Consider the following 18,132-nt stretch of genomic DNA (forward strand, 5'->3'; position numbering starts at 1 on the left):
TGAGGATTAAGCGGTGTATAGAAAATGGATGGATGGATAATCTGTTTGGAAGAGTGAAGGTGAGGCCTTTAACCCTAAGAACACTATACCCACCATCAAGCATGGTGGTGGCAGTACTATGCTCTGGGACTATTTTGCTGCAAGCGAAACTGGTGCTACACAGAGTAAATGGAATAATGAAAAGGAAGGATTACCTCCACATTCTTCAGGAAAACCTAAAATCATCAGCCAGAAGTTTGGGTCTTGGATGCAGTTGGGTGTCCAACAAGACAAAGATCCCAAATGCACATCAAAAAGGGCAATGAATCAAGGTTTTAGACTGCCCTTCTCAAAGTGCGGACTTAAACCCCATCAAGGACATGTTGACTGTGATAAAGAAACAAGTCTGCGTCAGAAATCCAGCAAATTTATTTCAACTGAACCAAATCTGTCAAGAGGAGTGCTCAAACCCAGAAGCTTGTGGTGAAAATGCCCATAAGACATTCAAGTAAATAATATCATCGTTGTGTATTTTTGACCAAGCAGATTTTGTCATTATTTCTAGTAGACTTTTTTTTTTTAAAATCTATGAAATAAACAAAATACATGACTGGTTTTTTTTGTTTTTTTGTGACAAAGGTGCATGGGTTTTGATGATTACATCACATCAGGTAAGGAGTGCAGTGGTTGGCATGCATGTGACTGCGGTTATAACAATGTTTCAGGAAAATTGCTCCAGGTGACAAACTGTTGAAGGATGCCTTCAATTTGGCACAGTGTCTGGGAAAACAAACAAAGCTGCTGCTGTGTTGCTCTGAGGGATTCCTGTTTTGTGCTGCTACAAGGAGAAACAGCGCCTAAAACAGCACTTTAAAAAGTTCTTGGCCTCACCCAGAAACAAGAGGTGTAGCTCTCATTTTGGGGCAAAACTGTAAACTGTAAAACTTTACGTCACTGTCTGACAAACTCAAATGTTTGTTAGCAATCAAAAAAAAAAGGAGAGGAAAGCTTAGAGCTAGCTGCTGTTGCTCCAGGACAATGTGTCTGTCCAAACAGCACAGGTGGCAGAAGCAGCCACATGCGACTTTGAACTGTTGCCTCATGAACCTTAGTCATCTGACCTGCTGTTTAGGAGCATCAATACTTGACCCTTTTCCACGACGAGATAGCAAAGCTCAGTGGAATTGAACTTGAAGTCGAAGGAGACTATGGTAAAAATGAATGCTGGAACAACCTTTCACCTGTGACGTTTTTCATTGAGGCCAAGAAATTTTTAAAGTGCCTTCGTACATCACCTGTTCTTAAAAAAATCATCACACAATAGAATGTGCGTCCTCCATTGGAAGCTGCAGTATTTGCAAGAACTTACAACATAATAAGATAGGAACACTGTAAAGTAATTTTACTGTAAACTAATTGACAATCACCCTGTAAGCCTAATGTTTTTTTCATGCACAGGAAAATAAATTGGTCTTTCTTTGACCTCACTCCCTTTGGGTATGACGACTATTTCAGCCAGCACACAGGCGTGATTTTACCGGCCATGAACAGGAGTTAAGTAAATCCTCACTCATCGTCTAGAGGTTGCACAAGGTTTTCAATCAGATATCTTCCCACGATGGTTTGTTAAAGAGATAATTTTGCAGACGGAAGTTATTAAAAAAAAAAAAACTGCTGTATTGCCACACAGGTTTTTTTTTTTTTTTTTTCTTTCTTTAGATTTCACAGAGAATGCAACTGAGTCATTCACCGATAAAGTAGAGTGTTGACACACCCACTTATTCAAGGTCTTTCAGTCGTTTTGGCAGGATGTCAGCCAGTCTCACAAGGTCATCATCTACAATTTATCCAACAATCTTGAAGGATATGCAGACTACTGTTGGCTGGTTTTGCTTTACTCTATAGTCCAGTTCATTTAATTTGGTTATAAGTTGTGTAGTTGTAGAGGCCAGGTCATGTGATGCAGCCCTCCATAACTCCCCTTCTTGGCCAAAGAGGAAGAGGCCAAAAACTTAACCTAGCTGGGATAGTGCGGCAGAATGTTACAGTCACTATGTTGGCTAAGTGTTGTCTTGAGTTCTGAATAAGTCTCCAACAGTGTTGCCAGGAAAGTCCCTTTACACCATTACAGATCTTCCTCTTTGCTTCACAGTGAAACCACACATGCAGATACCATCCGTTTACCTCCATCCGTTCACGAAGATGCCACAACCACAAGCAAAAATCCCACATTCGGATTCACCAGACCAAAGATTCAATTCTCGCCGGTCTAATGTCATTTCCTTGTGGGCCAGAGCAGTTCTCCCGTTCTTCTTGGTCTCCTTCGGTAATGATTTCTTTGCAGCAGCTCCATTATAAAGGCCCAATGCACAGAGTACAGTGGTCAAATAGTTGTCTCCTCCGGACATCCAATGTTGAGATGTGTCTGCTATTCAAACTCTGAGAAGCATTGATGGATTCTAATTGTAGTTGTCATTAATTGGCAATTTCTGAAGCTAGTAACTCTAACTAACTTTTCCTTAGCAGCACTGGTAACTCTTTTAAAAGTTTTTTTTAGTCTTATATTTGATCATGCATGCCTGACATACGGCAAAGAACTTAGCCTTAGTACATGGTGCATGAACTCTACTAGGTGAGCTACTAAGGTGCCCGGCAGAGGAAAATCTTGGACTTCCTTTACAGGGATCATCCTCATGAGAGTCAATTGATTCATTGTAGTATCTGATATTTTTCGTAAAGTAAAGATGGTCTGTCTTTTTTCTTTGTCTGGTTAAGTAAGAAATGTCTGCAGTGGTTTGCAGGGCTGTACACCAGAACTACCTCACATAAAACAACTGTTTGTGTCAAGCACATTAAGAAGGCAAGATATTTTCTGAATAAACGTTTAAAGAGGCTCCCCTGATAATTGGAAAGGGGACGACCCTATAAAGCTGGTTATCAAGCGTGTGCAAAGCTGCCATGAAGGCAAACAGTGGCTACCTTGAGGATTCTAAATATGAAACAGTTTGATTGGTTTAACACTTCTCTGTATGTAGTGATTTTTATAGTTTTAGTTTTCTTCTGGAAAGTATTAAAGAGTAACAATAACAGAAAATCCAAGTGCATAGGTGTGTCCAAACTGTTGACTTGTTCTCTAAATTAGGACTACAGACGGACTCAGAACTACAGCAGACAGCCAGTTATGAGGACCCTTAAGGATGTATAGTATGCATGTTTTAGCACTACAACAAGGAGTTATTAACTGCATGGATGTTTCTGGATAATGATAGTGTTCTATTATGGCCAGTCATGAATCTGCAATTATTTATCGATTGTACGTATTGTTGATAAAAAATAATATTAAAAAAATGTTAATGGAAATCGTATAAACCACAATCAGCAGCAAGTATCAATAAATTAGATATCACAACATAGACATGCAATGCTATCTGTGATAAATGCTGTCTAATTAACCAGTAAGCAGGCGACCTGCAGGGAAATCTGCTGCACCTAACACCACTCTCAAACTGCAACATTCAAACAAACAGGGATTTACCCCAAACCCTCACTACAGATCCAGTTTTAACCACACAGTCGGTAGGTGCAATCAAAATCAGCTTAGTTTGACAAATCTGTTTTGTAATGAATCTGGCACTAGAAAAGAAAAGGGAATACTGTGTTACTCTGTTGGAAACTTTTGACATTCTCCAGCCGCATTCTGACACGAATACTTTCCAGGCCAACCTCATCAAGATGCCACGTGTGCCTGTGAGGGTTTGTAAGCTACACATAAGAATCAAAGCGTCTGCATTTAAGTACAATAGTGCTCAATGTTAATGCAAGCATAATTGTTAAGGAAATTTTCAAAGCTGAACAAGTACTCAGTCACAAAAAAATGTCCTTTCTGAGTTTTATTGAATACACTTGCGCAAGTGGACCAAGTCAGAATCTGCAGCTGAATGAATGTCTCAGCTCTCTCACCAAACATCTTTGTACTTTTTTGATGGAGCTAGTTACATTATCCTCGCCTATTTCTCGATTCTTTGAAGAACACTAGCTTTTGTACCCAATAAACAATGTCCTCTATTGCAGACATGAGTTCTCATGATTGTGTGGGTCTTATTTGCTGATGCTCATACAATTCATGACCTCTTTTTGGAGTATCACAACATACATCAGTGAAATAAAGACATCAGTTGTGCATTTGCATCATCAAAACACCTCTCCATGTATAGCTGGGGAAAAACCCTACATTCCAACACCACATCAGCAGTAGATGTCTCAAAGAATACTAAGGAAACAGATCACATGAGCAAGTGATGAAACTGGCAAATAGTAAAGTAAGCAATTACATGGGTAGATGATAAAACAAAATTTCCCTCACAATGCTCACGATGATAATGTTAACATGCCAAGTGTCATGTTAACCATGTTCACCATTTTGGATCATTCATGTGATAGCATGCCAACATTTGTTTGCTAACACTAAGCACAAAGTACAGATCTATCGCTGTAAATATGAAGACTACTGCACATATTATGTCATGACAATCAGAAACTTTAATCCAGTGGTCATTGGCATATAGTTAGGGGTTAGCAAGGTTTTTTCAGTTCCTTCTCTTGGAAAAATGGATGTTTGTATAAAATTTCACGGCATTTCCAGATAATAATTGTTGAGATATTTCAGTCTCGACCAAAGCTGTGGATCACCTGTGTCTGTTTCCTGCCAATCAACTGACCAACATTGGATTCCCTGGTGCTTTAAAACATTGAATTTGGGCCACATATGCCTGTTTCCTACTCATCAAGCAACCAGCATCTACTTCCCCAGTCCTTCAAAACACTAACGTAGGCCACAAATGTCTGGTTCCTACCAACCAGCTGACTAACACTGCTATTCTTGGTCTCACAAGACACCAGTACAGGCCACTTACAGCTGTATCCTACTAATCAACCGGCCAACATTCACATCCCCAGTCCCTCAAATCATTGGTGTCTATTTCTGGCCACCCATCGCTGGCGTCTTCAATCCCTGACAACACTAGATGTGGGCCACCTTTGTCTAATTTCTACCAATCAACTGACCAACATCACCATTCCCAGTCCCTTTATGTATCAAAACATTAGTTACATGCCCCCCTATACCTGTTTCCTGCGATCCCCAGTCACTCTAAACACTGGATTTGCAGCCACCTATATCTGTTTTCTACCAACCAAACAACTAATATTCATATCCTACACCTGAAACTTCCTATCAGCTAGTTAGAACTAAAAAAAACAAACAAACAAAAAACACTATATATTGGCCATCTGTGTCTGTTTCCTACCAGTCAACTGACCAACATTACTCTTTCTGAATTTATTAGATACATGGCAAGTATATTTGTTTCCTACCAATCAACTGGCCAACAGTGGCATCTCCAAACCCTTAAAACACTAGATACAGTCCACCTGTGTCTGTTTTGTGGCAATCAGCTGACCGACATTGCCATCCCTAGTCCCCCAGACCTTTAAAACACAAATGTCAGGTTCCTACCAACCAACTGATCAACATTGCTGTTCTTGGTATATGGTTTCCTTTTTTTGTGTCAGACAATGAGTATTTTTTAAGTAGGAGCTGTTTTTACCTTGACGTGTTTCGACCGACACTTCAGTGTTCCTCACTGACGTCTGTGGTGACGTGTCTTTATCAGCTGGTGGTTTCCTGGAGGAGGTGTGACCCGCCTGGCAATCTGTCAGATTTGCCTGACGGGTCATGCCTCCTGCCGCCCGGTGGTCTCTGTAGGAGAGCGTCCCATGTGTGGGACAGCATGAATGTCCCCTGACAGATTGCCAGGCGGATCACACCTCCTCCAGGAAACCACCAGCTGATAAAGACACGTCACCACAGACATCAGTGATGTTTCTGAGGAAGATTGAAGTGCCAGTCGAAACATGTCAAGGTAAAAACAGCTCCTACCTAAAAATACTCATTGTCTGATCAAAAAGGAAACCGCATACCTATAATCAGAGAAGACAAAATGAACCTAATCACGCTATTGCTATTGTTACTCCAGTGTTGGTCACCTTGGTCACCTATCCGCTAACCGGCCAACATTGGCATTCCAATTCCTCAAAACACAAGATACAGGCCCCCTGTGTCTGTTAACTACCATGTTTGAATAAACTTTTAAAATCTGTTAAATGAAACACTGAGATTTGTTTTTTCTTCTAGTAATTGTTTCACATCTGAATCCTGCAGTAATTATTAAATCAGTAAAGTTCATAAAGCTAAGACTGTCTGGCTGATGTGAGCACTATGTTGATATTATTACATCATAGTATCATTTCAAGTTTTCCGTAAAGTGTTGCTCACAGATTTTTGTGCTTGATCCACAAGTTTTAGGCAACCAGGAGGAAGTAGTGTAAGTCTTTTGAAAGTGCTTTTTTCATTCTTGTGGGATCAAACTTGCGAAATACTAAATGATCACACCGCTGAGGGAGTAAATATAAAATCAAGAAGGCAGTTAGATGGACGGGCCAAGTGTGTCTTGGCCTGTCTGTTATTTATAAGTCATGGCTTCAATTTTAACACGAGCTTCTGAATACTGTGGCATAATGTAAAATTAATTCCAAGCTGTAAATGGAAATGTGATCATGCACAGCAACATATAGCGATGTGAACCCACAGTTAAATACAAAAATGTTTCAATAATTATATATTGTAAAACGCTTAAAAATATGACAGTTCCGCAAACAACCAAAGTGTCTGCTTAACGGCTTTCAGCTTTTACGTGCTGTCCTTTGTACTTCCTGTGGTTTCATGTTCAAAACTGAAGAGCAAAGCAGTATCACCGTGAAGTTTCAAAGTTCAGTCCCATAAAAGAGGCTAGACTGCCAGTCAGTTGATTTTATAGCTCAATTACCTGTTTAGTGATGGGAATTCAACAGACATGATGACAGGATTGGTAAGTTTTGTGCTGGATAATGCAAGAATAATGTTGTCAGATGTCGCTGGCCTCAGTATTTCAGCACGACATGATGGATGTAGTGAATAAAAGCGTATTTAAGATCTATTTAAAGGTTTTAAATGCATCGCACTGAAACTTAGAAAGATAAACCGAGGGCTTGCTTTAAATAACCGGCCATAAAACTTGGGGTCATAAACTAGAAACGATAAAATCCTTTGCTCTGATTTTGATTCATATGTTCCAGGACGTAAGGTTGAAAATGACCAAACAGTGATCTGAATAGTGAGCTCAAAGTTTGGCATGTTTTTGTAATAAAAGTGGAAGCATGGATGTGGTAGGTATAGAATTAAAGTGGATCGAGGTAGATGACGACACACATGGCAAAGTAATAATTAGTCTGTGCTTCACTATGTGTGTCACTCAAAGCAACTCATTTAGCGAAAAGGTGAACAAAGAAGCTGCTCAGATTGATCAAAGGTGAAGCTGAACGGTTGTTCAATCTGAGCAGCTCCTTTGTTCACTTTTTAATTCAGATATAATTTGTATTTAAACCTGTTTATATTATTTACCCGAACTGATCTTCGTAAAATTTGTCTATTGTAATTTTATGTTGATTTTAATCTGGTGCAGCTTAAAATATTTTTGTTTTATTTTATCCATTTGCTGTTGTTTTATTTCAAAATGAGTTACTTTGAGTGATGCACATTGTGAAGCACAGACTTTTTATTACTTTGCCATGTGTGCCATCATCTACCTCGATCCACTTTAATTCTATATCTACCACATCCATGCATCCGCTTTTATTACAAAATCATGCCAGATCTTGAGCTCACAATTCAATTATTAACCTTCACATTATCATGGCTGTCTTTGTATGCCAAGGTGAGAACATTGTTATATAATCGTGTGGTGGAGCATGGGAGTTGGCTACTTTAAACAAGAGGACAAGACCAAGATATGATTGTTGTTTGGCTGATTTGAGGATTTCTGCACACAGTAACACATGCATGGGTGTCGAAACTGTTTCTACCGTCACCAGATATAAACTCACACATGTGGGCGAAAGTTTTACTCTCCAAGTTTAAACTTGTAGCAGCAGTCAGTCGTCTTTTTCCTGATACCAAATTCCCAGGAAAACTGCGTGTGCGGCAGTTTTTTTTAATTTTTTTTAAAGCAATGATGGATATCTTCCACACGCATCGTGGAACATGCTGCCTTGGAAATATTTCAATGAAAACCTGTTGTTCTATTTTTAGAAATATCATAAGCCAATCAAAGTGAAGCAAGACCAAAATTTCCCGAATGTTAAAACTGGTATTGTGAGACAAAGCACGCCTTAACTTTTGTCGCCTCTGTATCGTAACCAGGTAGTATCACGTACTACCTTGCAAGCAGGGGCCGGTTTTAGATGGCTGTAGGATGTGACACTTTCACTGATGAGGCAACCTGCTGCTGCTGCTACACATGCAGCATTTGTTGTGCTTCATTTCTGCTGACTCAATGTCACGAGGCTATAAAATACACTTTAGTCTGAACTCTTACTCTTGCAGGAGTTTTATGTTTAATCTCAACCTGGTCTGGTGAAGGAGACAAAATAACTTATTTGCATTTTAAGATTTTTCCAAATGTCTGATCCACAGAGCTCAAGGTTGCTCATTTTGGCTTCACAGTTGTGGAATTTGGTGATGCTGTTTTTGTCACGTGGAAAGTGTAGTCTGGGGTTTAAGGGGTTAAGCGAGTGTGAAACTGCAGCCTAAAGCTCTCAGGTGTACAAACAGCAACACCACGTCACGTCCCTACACAACATAAAAGAGAGCTCCGTCCTTGGCTCACTTTCGCTTTTGGTTAAACAGCCTGCAGGTACTGATGATGAAACTGTGCACTCTCACAGCAGCCACACACAGACACACAAAGGGGAGGGATAGACTGAAAACAAAGATGTGCCACTTATTGCAAAATGGAAACTTTTTTTCAAGTATTTATTAGTTTCATCACAACAGGTGATCTGTGCCAAAGTTTACAGGAGGTAGCAACACTGTTTAATCTCTGGGTTAAAGAGACACGATTACATCATGCAGGTCTTCTGTGACAAACCCTAGTGAAAACCAACAGTCTGCTTCGGCTCATTTTGGCAACCGAAGCAACGCCGTTGTTCATTTTTTCACTGGGTATCTCTAAAATCCAAATGAACTGTTTCTCTAGTTTGAGTTTACAGTCTGTATAAAAGGTTTTATTTTGAAATCAAGACCAACCAGTGTTAGCAAAACTGACACTTAACATGACACTGTTCAAAAAAACTGGCCCAGAAACCTGTATTATGGTTCAAGCATGATGTGCCACATGACATACTTTTATTTAAAAATATTATAGCTTAACAAATACAGCAAAACCAAAGATCCTTGTAGGGGATCAATCAACACTTAATAACCTTATGCATCATTTAGAAAAAAAAACAAACCCACACAATCTGCACCTGTAAGTGTAGGTACAATCAAAAAGAGAAAAAACTCCCACTTCATTCACATCCTCTTTGGTCTTTGCTCTGAGTCGTCTCTGTGTCAGTCAGTTTGCAGCACCAAATGTTTCAGTTTAGCTCCATAAACACCAGCATAAGATAAATCAGTTAATGTCCAGCAACATGTCAAATAAAGAGCAGGAATTTGGCCTCCTGCGTGTTAACGTTGCGGTCTTTAATAATGTGGTAATCCATGAGGAACATGTGATGGGACTGTTTTGTAGCCGCACGGCACACAGAGAGGTTAGGAGACTCACATCAGAGCTTGGCAGGAGGATGAAGGCACAAATAATACATTCATTTGGTACTATGCAACAAGTATAGTGAAATAAAGTACTGAAAAATCATCTTATATTAAAATTCGAAGGCACCTGAGGCGTGCACAGGCTTTCCAAGAAAAACCAAAACCCGTTCACAAGCAATGGCTTCAAAACAGGCCATCAGAGGGTTTTGTTACATTATTTTGAAAAGCAAAATCTGGTTAAATATTCACTCACTTTTACAAAGCTGTTAATTGTTCAGTCCAAAGAGTCAGTTCTAAAGCTACAACACCAGACAAGTTCTTCCTTTTACTCAAGAGTGAGCTGAACATCTTTGGATTGTTGGACATTTGGTTCAGCATGAAAAACTATCTAAAAAAAAAAAAGTTCCCTTAGGCACCAAGACACAGTGATGATGTGCATTTTCTGGTGTTGTACAAACCAAAAGATCAACAGAGAAGGACAATAATAGTCATTTGCAGCCTTAATCAAAATGGTTCAAGAACAGAAACCAACTTTAGGCTGATGCACCAATAAAAACATACAAGGCACTTGGTAAAGTGATATCCCCTCACCCTGTTTGTGGAGATTCCTTGTCATTTCTCGAGGCACAGTGACCTCAGCTGAGGTATAGTTACCAAAGAGAGAAGAATCTGTCAACACAAGTCATGCCACCAGTGTGAATCAAGCTTAGTGTGTCTGTAGTCACAGCGGCAGACCAACACAGATGAGCGCGGAGCTTCCTTCCTTCCTTCCTTCCTTCCTCAATCCAGCTCCGGCCTTCGTCCTCTGACAATGTTTATTGACCCTCATTAATGGTCACACCTATTCCCCAGCAGATAGCTCAGGCCCACCTTCGCTGTCTTCATCCTGAAGCCGTTTATGGGGTACAAGTGCAGTGTGGCCGACTCCTTCGCTCTGAGGTAGACGATACTTTGGAGCCCCCTGCAGACCAGCTCGGTTGTAGCCTGCAGCGTCACAGGGCTGTTGGGAGTGTTTGTGCCATTCACCCGCAGCTGCAGCGTCCCTTGAGCCTCCTTGTCCTTATTCACGCTCTTGTAGCACACGTCCATATGCAGAATGTACGGTCCGGTGCATTTGATTTGGATCTTGTCACCAGCCCAGTCAATCAAGTTCTTGCTTCCAACATGACTGAACGACAGTGTTATATTTTGAAAAGGGACTAGAACTAGAAAATGAAAAAAAAAAGAAGCATGAGACAGAGAGTGGAAAGTGAAGAAAAAAAAAAGATCAGACTTTACCTTGATGTGATTCTCAAAAGCCTTTTTGTTTTCTCAATATGAGTGTTGAGCAAAAAGCAATAAAGATCAGAAACTATAAGTCATACTTCCTCACCTGCGATGGGCTCAAACTGTATGTGCACGATATCTTCAGAGGCAATCTGTAAAGAAAAGAAGCAAAAGAAGCATTAGCGACATGGTTGTTTGTGAGCCTCCAGCTCTCCTGATGTTTGCTGGCATTTGCTGCTGGTATGATTCTTAACTTTATGAATGTTGCTCAGCCCAAGCACATTTAGAAAGGTCACGCAGCTCTGCTCTGTGAGCCCTTGATGTTCCAAAGCTCAAACTTGTTTATTTGATACAGTGGTTAGGTGATGGGATGTGAAAACAAGCAGGCTGACAGAAACAAGGGAAAGTCTCACAGTGGCATGATTAATACCAGTAGTGAGAGCAGCATCGCAGCAATAAACAGCACAGACTAAAAGTAGAACAAAAGCGGCTGATTAAAATAACCATCATTATACAGGAACTGTGCAGTAGATATCTCTACTGCAGGTGGATTATCAGTCATCCGGGTCATAGGATATCTGGAGAATCGACTCGCATGCTTCAGTGCCACTTGTTAATACACGAAAGGAAACTTTTAGTAGATTCAGATTTAAGATTAAAACTGAAAATCATGTGCCAACACCCAGTGCAGCATCCTCCCACTAACTGTATGAATGAGAACCCACTGAACCGTTTCCAATTCGGTGATGCTTTCTAGACTATATGAGCGTCTCTCATGTATGAAGAAATCTACCCGATTGTGGCAAGAAGACAAATGAAAAATTTGTGGTTTAAAAAACAAAAAAACAGTGAAAGTCGAACACTTGCTCCTCTTAAAGGTCGAGTATGAAAAGTGGTATCAACTTTACTGATAACTCTGTTATCAACTGATAACTGAGTTGTTTTTTCCCCTTTTCAGTTTAATTTAGAATAAATAAATCTATTTTTTAAGACCATGTGGTTGTCTTTAATCTGAGGAAATAAAAAAGTGTGTGCCAGATAATAATTAATTCATTGAAATGAACTAAATTGAGTAAATGGATCAACTTATGCGAAGGAAAAAAGGAAAGACATGAACAAATGTTTGAATAATTCAGTTTGTTCTCTAAAAATCTCAAGTTTACGTGACAGAAAGTTACATTTTTAACATCCTGCGCATCCTCCTCCTCCACTCACCTTCTGACGGTCCAAGTAGACGTACACGGTGACCAGCAGGCAGATCACCACCAGCACGTTCTGCACGGCCACCACCACCGCCAGCCTCCCGCCGGCGCGCCGCGGCCGGTGGACCACGCGGCCCCCCTCAGCATCCATCATCCGCATCTGGTTCATCGGTGCGCTCCGGTGCTCCGGTGCGTGGAGCGCGGCTGGAGCTTGTGAACTCACACCTAAGCAGTGACAGGGCAGCGAGTGAATGGAAAAAGAGCGCGCAAGAGCTTTGTATATGTCGCTAGTTTAATGTGGGTGAGTGGGTGGGGGGAGGCAGGAGTGAAACCGGGAGCTGATTGGCTGCTGCTGCTGCTGCTGCTGTCTGGGGACGCAGAGAGATGATGGTACTCAAACCGAGCTGAAACCTCCCACAGCAGCAGCAGCAGCAGCAGCAGCTTCCATCACCGTCGTGTTCCCATCATGTTCACCAGACAGTCCTGTTTCTAGGAAATCGTGCATTTTTCACAAGCCCCCCTCCCCTCCCCTCCACTGAAGTGACTCTAATTGATATAAAAAGCTGAATGATTTTCTGATTCACAGTCAAGTTTCAGTGTCTGTACAGCAGAGAAAAACAGACTGATGTTCATTTTTAATCAGAACCTCTGTGAAGTTTATTGTCCAAAAAAAAAAGAGAAAGAAAAAGAAAAGGATGAGAAATGAATATAATTTGTCTTTTTTATTTATTTTTTTTATAAATCTGTGCAATAAAACCAATAACCCACCAGGACCCAAGCACCTCTCCTATGTGCTCATTAGCAGTTCTTTTTCCTCACACTATACTTACTATAAATACCAGAGATTTTGCACCTTTACTGTAAATATCAGCAGTTTTGGCACCTTATTTGGCACGATCTTTTGTGCGTTGGTTTCCTCATCTTTCCTGAATGTAACACGTCAGACTACAATTTCCTGCAGATTTGCATACCACATGACAAGGTTTGAATAGTCGAAGACAAAGTAAACAACTTAGAAAAATGGTTTGACACTAGAACTTTTGGTTGTCTTTACAGCAGTGCAAACGATGCCTAAGTGCTTTCATGTTTACTGTTCAGAAAAGGGAGATTCAAAGTCAACACTGAAGAGGCCATTCTAGCTAACAATCTAACAACAGAAAGTCTAGAAGTGTGTAATTGTTAGAATGGCTGTATAGAAAAAGGTTTAATGTTAGTTTGAGGGGAGGATATTTGTAAAGTAATCTCTTTATCCCTTAAGGGCCCAATATTGACCCGCATTGCAGCAAATTAATCAAAATCTCACACGTTCCCACAGTGCACCTTTCAGTTTTTCAGCTCAAAATATTGCAAATACGGTTCATTTCAGCATGACTTCTTCAAAAAAAGTCCTCCGCTTCACCCAGAAAAATGTCACAGGAGAAAGACTGCTCTGGCATTATTTTTCAACATAGTCTCCTTTAACTTCAGTGCACTTGGTTCACTGATGTTCAAGCTTGGTCCCTTCGCGGAAAAGAGGACCGAGCTTCTCAACAGCGTGCATGATGTCATCATGACTCTGAAAATGACAAGCCTTCAAGTGGGATTAAATGTGAGTAACAGATAAAAGTCAGACGGTGTCAGGTTCAGTGAGAAAAATGCATGTGACATAAGTTCAAAGCCACACTTGGCTGTTTCTGTCACCTGTGCGGTGTCGACGGACGCTTTGTCGAGGAGCAACAGCAGCCAGCTCAAAGGCTTCCTCTCCTCTATTCTTTGATTGCTGCAAACATCTGAGCTTGTTAGACAGTGATATAAGGCTTTATAGTTCACAGTTATGCCCCAATATGAGAGCGACGCCCCTTGTTTCTGGGTGAGGCCAAGAACTTTTTAAAGTATTGTTGGAGGTGCAGTTTCTCCTTGAAGCAGCACAGAACAGAAAACAGTCACAGTAACACAACAACAACTTTTGTTTTCCCAAACATGATGCAAAATTGAAGGAATTCTCCCCTCTGGAATCTGGAACGTCTTTGTGGGTAGACAGTCACGGATTACCTGTCAGTCTAACAGCAGACGCTTTGTGTAATGATTGAAATCATGCATGATGCCACACCTCGGATGTTTGTTGAACAGTTAGTCAGATGGAGCAATTTCCCAAATTGTTGTTGTAACCAGTCTAGTTTTCAATGACTCCTGTAAGTCTTTGCTTTGGGGTTGTTTTGCTCTAAAAGCCACTGAGTTCAAAGAAAACACTGTCTACAGGTTTGAGCTGGACGACTATCGATTAGTTGCTACATAAAATCAGAGTCAAATTCGTACTAGTTGTGGGAGGGCAGCAGAAGTCTTTGTCTCCTTTTACTTTACACTTCAAAGTTTATAACAACCACAAAACACAATAAAAAGAGATTTTTTTAAACATATAGAACCTCTAAAGTGGCCTATGCTTCCTGTAGGCCCTGCCTCGAGCACACCAGCTCACCTATACACCTCAGATAAAACACTGTGATTCAGTCATACATGTTCGAACTGGAAACAAATTCACAAATTGAAGAATATTGATACAAAAAGCTCCACTCTGCAAACCGACATAATGGTTGTTATGTTTGTATGTCCTGACGTCTTACTTCACCTATTATATGTGTTCTAGTGATAAAAAAAACACCATGTGGACATGTCAACAAGGTGAAAACTGGATTTTCACTGGTGTTGTTTTGCTCGCTAGACTCTTACAGTGAAACCAACGGGCATCAGAAAGCGATTCAAAAAAAGTATAAAAAGCATAAAAAGTTACGAAACTACTGTTTTGCTTCCTGCATACTCCAAGTAATGAACTATTGTGCTATGTTGCGGTGCCACATTTCTGCCCAAAACGGAAAAAACAAACTCCAGCTCCAGCGTGGGCACTTCGCGCATTGAGCAACCGCTGTAGGTTTCCGACATGTCCGGAAGGGTCGGGTGAGATGATAGGTATTCAGCTGGTTGGTACATGCCATTAAATCCTGTAGACTGGACTTTGGAAGGGATTAATTTGAAGCTTCAAAATTAAAAAAAAAAAAAAAAAAGAAAAGAAATTGAAAAAAGCCCCTCCCGGAAGACAAGCCTGGGCATATTCATGTTCTTGGAAACGAAACAGTCAAATCTAAAAGTCACTATCAACTTGTGGCTTCACAGTGACTAAAAAAAAAAAAAAGTGTTTATCCCACCACGTTCTACATGCTAACTGCAGACTGTTGTGCCCTTCTACACTCACCTAACCAGGGTGAAGAGTGATCGGCTGCAGTCTGGATTTTCTAAAGCCTGAATATGGAGGCAAGTGGAGGTGAGAAAAATGAAGCGTTCATATAGAATTGTTGCCCGCTGATGCTCCAACGAATACTGCCTACCCCAGATTTAATGTATAAACTCATTATGCAAAGCCAAAAGAAAAAAAAAAACAAACAAACCTCGATCACCTCAAGAAGAATTAAAATGCAGGCGAGTTGTCTTCAGCACGACTTTCACCTCAGACGTTTCCCAGGAGAGCGTGAATTTTGCCAGACTTTTTATGCAAGTCATATGTAACATTCAGAATCGAACAAAATCAGATGATTTCATTGTGAGATATCTCGTGTAGCTTTCTTATTTTGACACAGGAGTCTCACTGCCTCATTTAAAGAGTGATGTACAGTGTGCTTGTGGTACCTGTAATGAGTCAACGCTCCTCATGTCGTACTTTATTGCTTTATCTTTGGCTCCTACACACTTGGGTTTTGTTATTCCTGTAATAAGGGTTGGGACTTCTGCAATGCCTCTCACAGTCAGTGGTGGGTTTGCAGCAGGCTCTGTCATGCTTGCTGCTACGCTGTACATCGCCGAGGTTATAAAGACATATACATGACCTATAAAAAGCATTCACCCCCCTCGGAAGTTTCCCCTTTCATTGCTTTTCAACATTGAATTATAGTCAATATAAACTAGCTTTTCTTAAAAGAATTAATAAAACAAAAGTCTGCTTCATGTCAAAGGGATGACAGATTTCTACAAAGTCATGCCTTTGATATTAAAAATATAAAATGTAAAATATGTGATTGTGTAAGTCAGTATTTACTACATGCATCTTTGGCTGCAGCTACGGTACAGAGTCTGTGTGGATGGGACACTTCTACTTTGCAAAACTGCTCAAGCTCTGTCAGGTTACATGGGAATCATGAGTAAACAGCCCTCATCAAGTCTCAATTGAAGTCTGGCATCTGTCTTCGAAACCATTTTTCTGTAGCTTTGGCTCTACATCTAGGCTCACTTTCTAGCTGGAAAACAAATCGTGTATCAATGTCACAGTTTTCTTGCAGTCTGCATCAGCTTGTCCTCCTGGATTTCCCCAATCGTTCCACGACCTGCTGCTGAGAAGTATCCCCACACCATGATGCCACCCCCATGCTTCACAGTAGGGATGGTGTGTTTGTGATGATGTGCAGTGTTTGGTGCCAAATGTAGCGTCCAGTCTAAAAGCCAAAAAGCTCAATTTTGGTCTCATCAGGTCAAAGAACCTTCTTCCAGATGACTTCAGAGACTCCTACACGCCCTCTGGTAAGATCTAGTCACTCTTTCAGAAGTGCCTTCCTCTTCTCCACTGACTGGGGAACGCACAGCCTCTTACACCTTAGTCACTGAAGCTTTCTTTAGAGGAGTCATAGTTGTCTGGTGACTCTTCACTTATTTTATGTTTTATTTTCCATTACTTTGTAGAAATCTGCTTTCCCTTTGTCATGATTCAGTGTTGACAAACGAGAAAAGAATGTTCTCTTTATAGGCACTGGAATGTCCTAGAGGGGCTTCTAGTGCCAATTGTGTTTAGTCATGAGTTATTCGTAGCAGTACTTTTTTTTTTCCACATTATGCTCTTTGGTAGAGGGGCCCAGGGGGAAGAATTGGTGTAAACATGAGCAGACTAGAATATACTCCTCGATAAATCAAGTCATGTGAAAAACAGTGACACTTTAGTGCTAAAAACTGGATGTTGTTGAATGCTATGGAGATGGGCATGATAATAAACTGAGCTTTACTAGTGCTAATATAATATGAGGAAACTGACTCTGTACATTCAGTACCTTTCTCTGACATGACCTGACATGCCCTGACATGCTCTAAAATACTGTGGTTTTCACAAAAGTTTCAATGTTTTGGTACATGTCCCAAGTAAAACACCTGCTTAGCATAAACGAAACAGGTGTCCTACATCATCTGGCTTGTTGCACACGTAAACACGGAAGAGGCTGGATGTGACAGCAAGACGAGCCGGCAGCTGAGAGCGAACATCTGCCTGTGGGAGCGGGGGGACCTGCCACATGGTTTCACAATGAAGCTTCCCCTCTGTGGGCGCAGCAAACACGAGAACACTCGACTCACAACGGAGAATCAAAGCGCACACTTTCGTAGCCATGATGCCCCCACGGACAGCGTGAACAACAACCAAGAAGAAGAAGAAGAAAAAAAAATAAGATGATCTAAATGTCAAGTGGTAAGGATAAGCTGCAGCAAACGATGATGTGTAGCAGAGTGTTCAAATGGGGAAATCCATAACTGCAAGTAACGTTAATTCAGAGAGGGAAGGTTTTTTTTTTTTGTTTTCTCTCTCCATCATTTTGCCTGAGAACGTCAGCTGTCAGGCAGTAGGATGACGACAGTTTGTGAAAAAACAGTGTGAACAGGTTTATCAGCAGCAGCCCACACACATCCTTTGCAATGTTCAACTCAGGTTAAAAGGTTGCTGGCGTATAAAACTTTACAAAAGGTGAGAAGTTTAAATCTGATTCAGCTGCTGAACACCGGATGATCAGAATTTTAAGACAGCCGGGTGATGTTGACTGACACAGGTGTAGCGACCACAACTGAAAATACAGTCCCACCATAGGCATCAAAGCATCTATTTCCCCTCCAAAAACACACTTTTTTTTGTGTTTTTTTTGATGTGCAAACTGCTCTGACACTTGTTCTACACAACCTAAATCTGAGGAAGTCTTCTCCAGACAACAGAAATGATCT

General features: G+C 40.8%; 1 long non-coding RNA gene across 1 annotated transcript in view; it reads right to left on the reverse strand.

Annotated features, from left to right (window-relative positions):
* Positions 1–5,655, reverse strand: part of LOC103354168 (uncharacterized) — a 7,557-nt gene extending 1,902 nt beyond the window's left edge. Inside the window, exon 1 of the long non-coding RNA XR_520034.1 lies at positions 5,586–5,655. This is a non-coding gene — a long non-coding RNA (uncharacterized LOC103354168). The remainder of the gene's footprint in view (positions 1–5,585) is intronic.
* Positions 5,656–18,132: the final 12,477 nt, after the last annotated feature.

This window comes from Stegastes partitus, unplaced genomic scaffold, assembly GCF_000690725.1.
Source record: "Stegastes partitus isolate 25-593 unplaced genomic scaffold, Stegastes_partitus-1.0.2 Scaffold98, whole genome shotgun sequence".
NCBI lineage: Eukaryota > Metazoa > Chordata > Actinopteri > Pomacentridae > Stegastes > Stegastes partitus.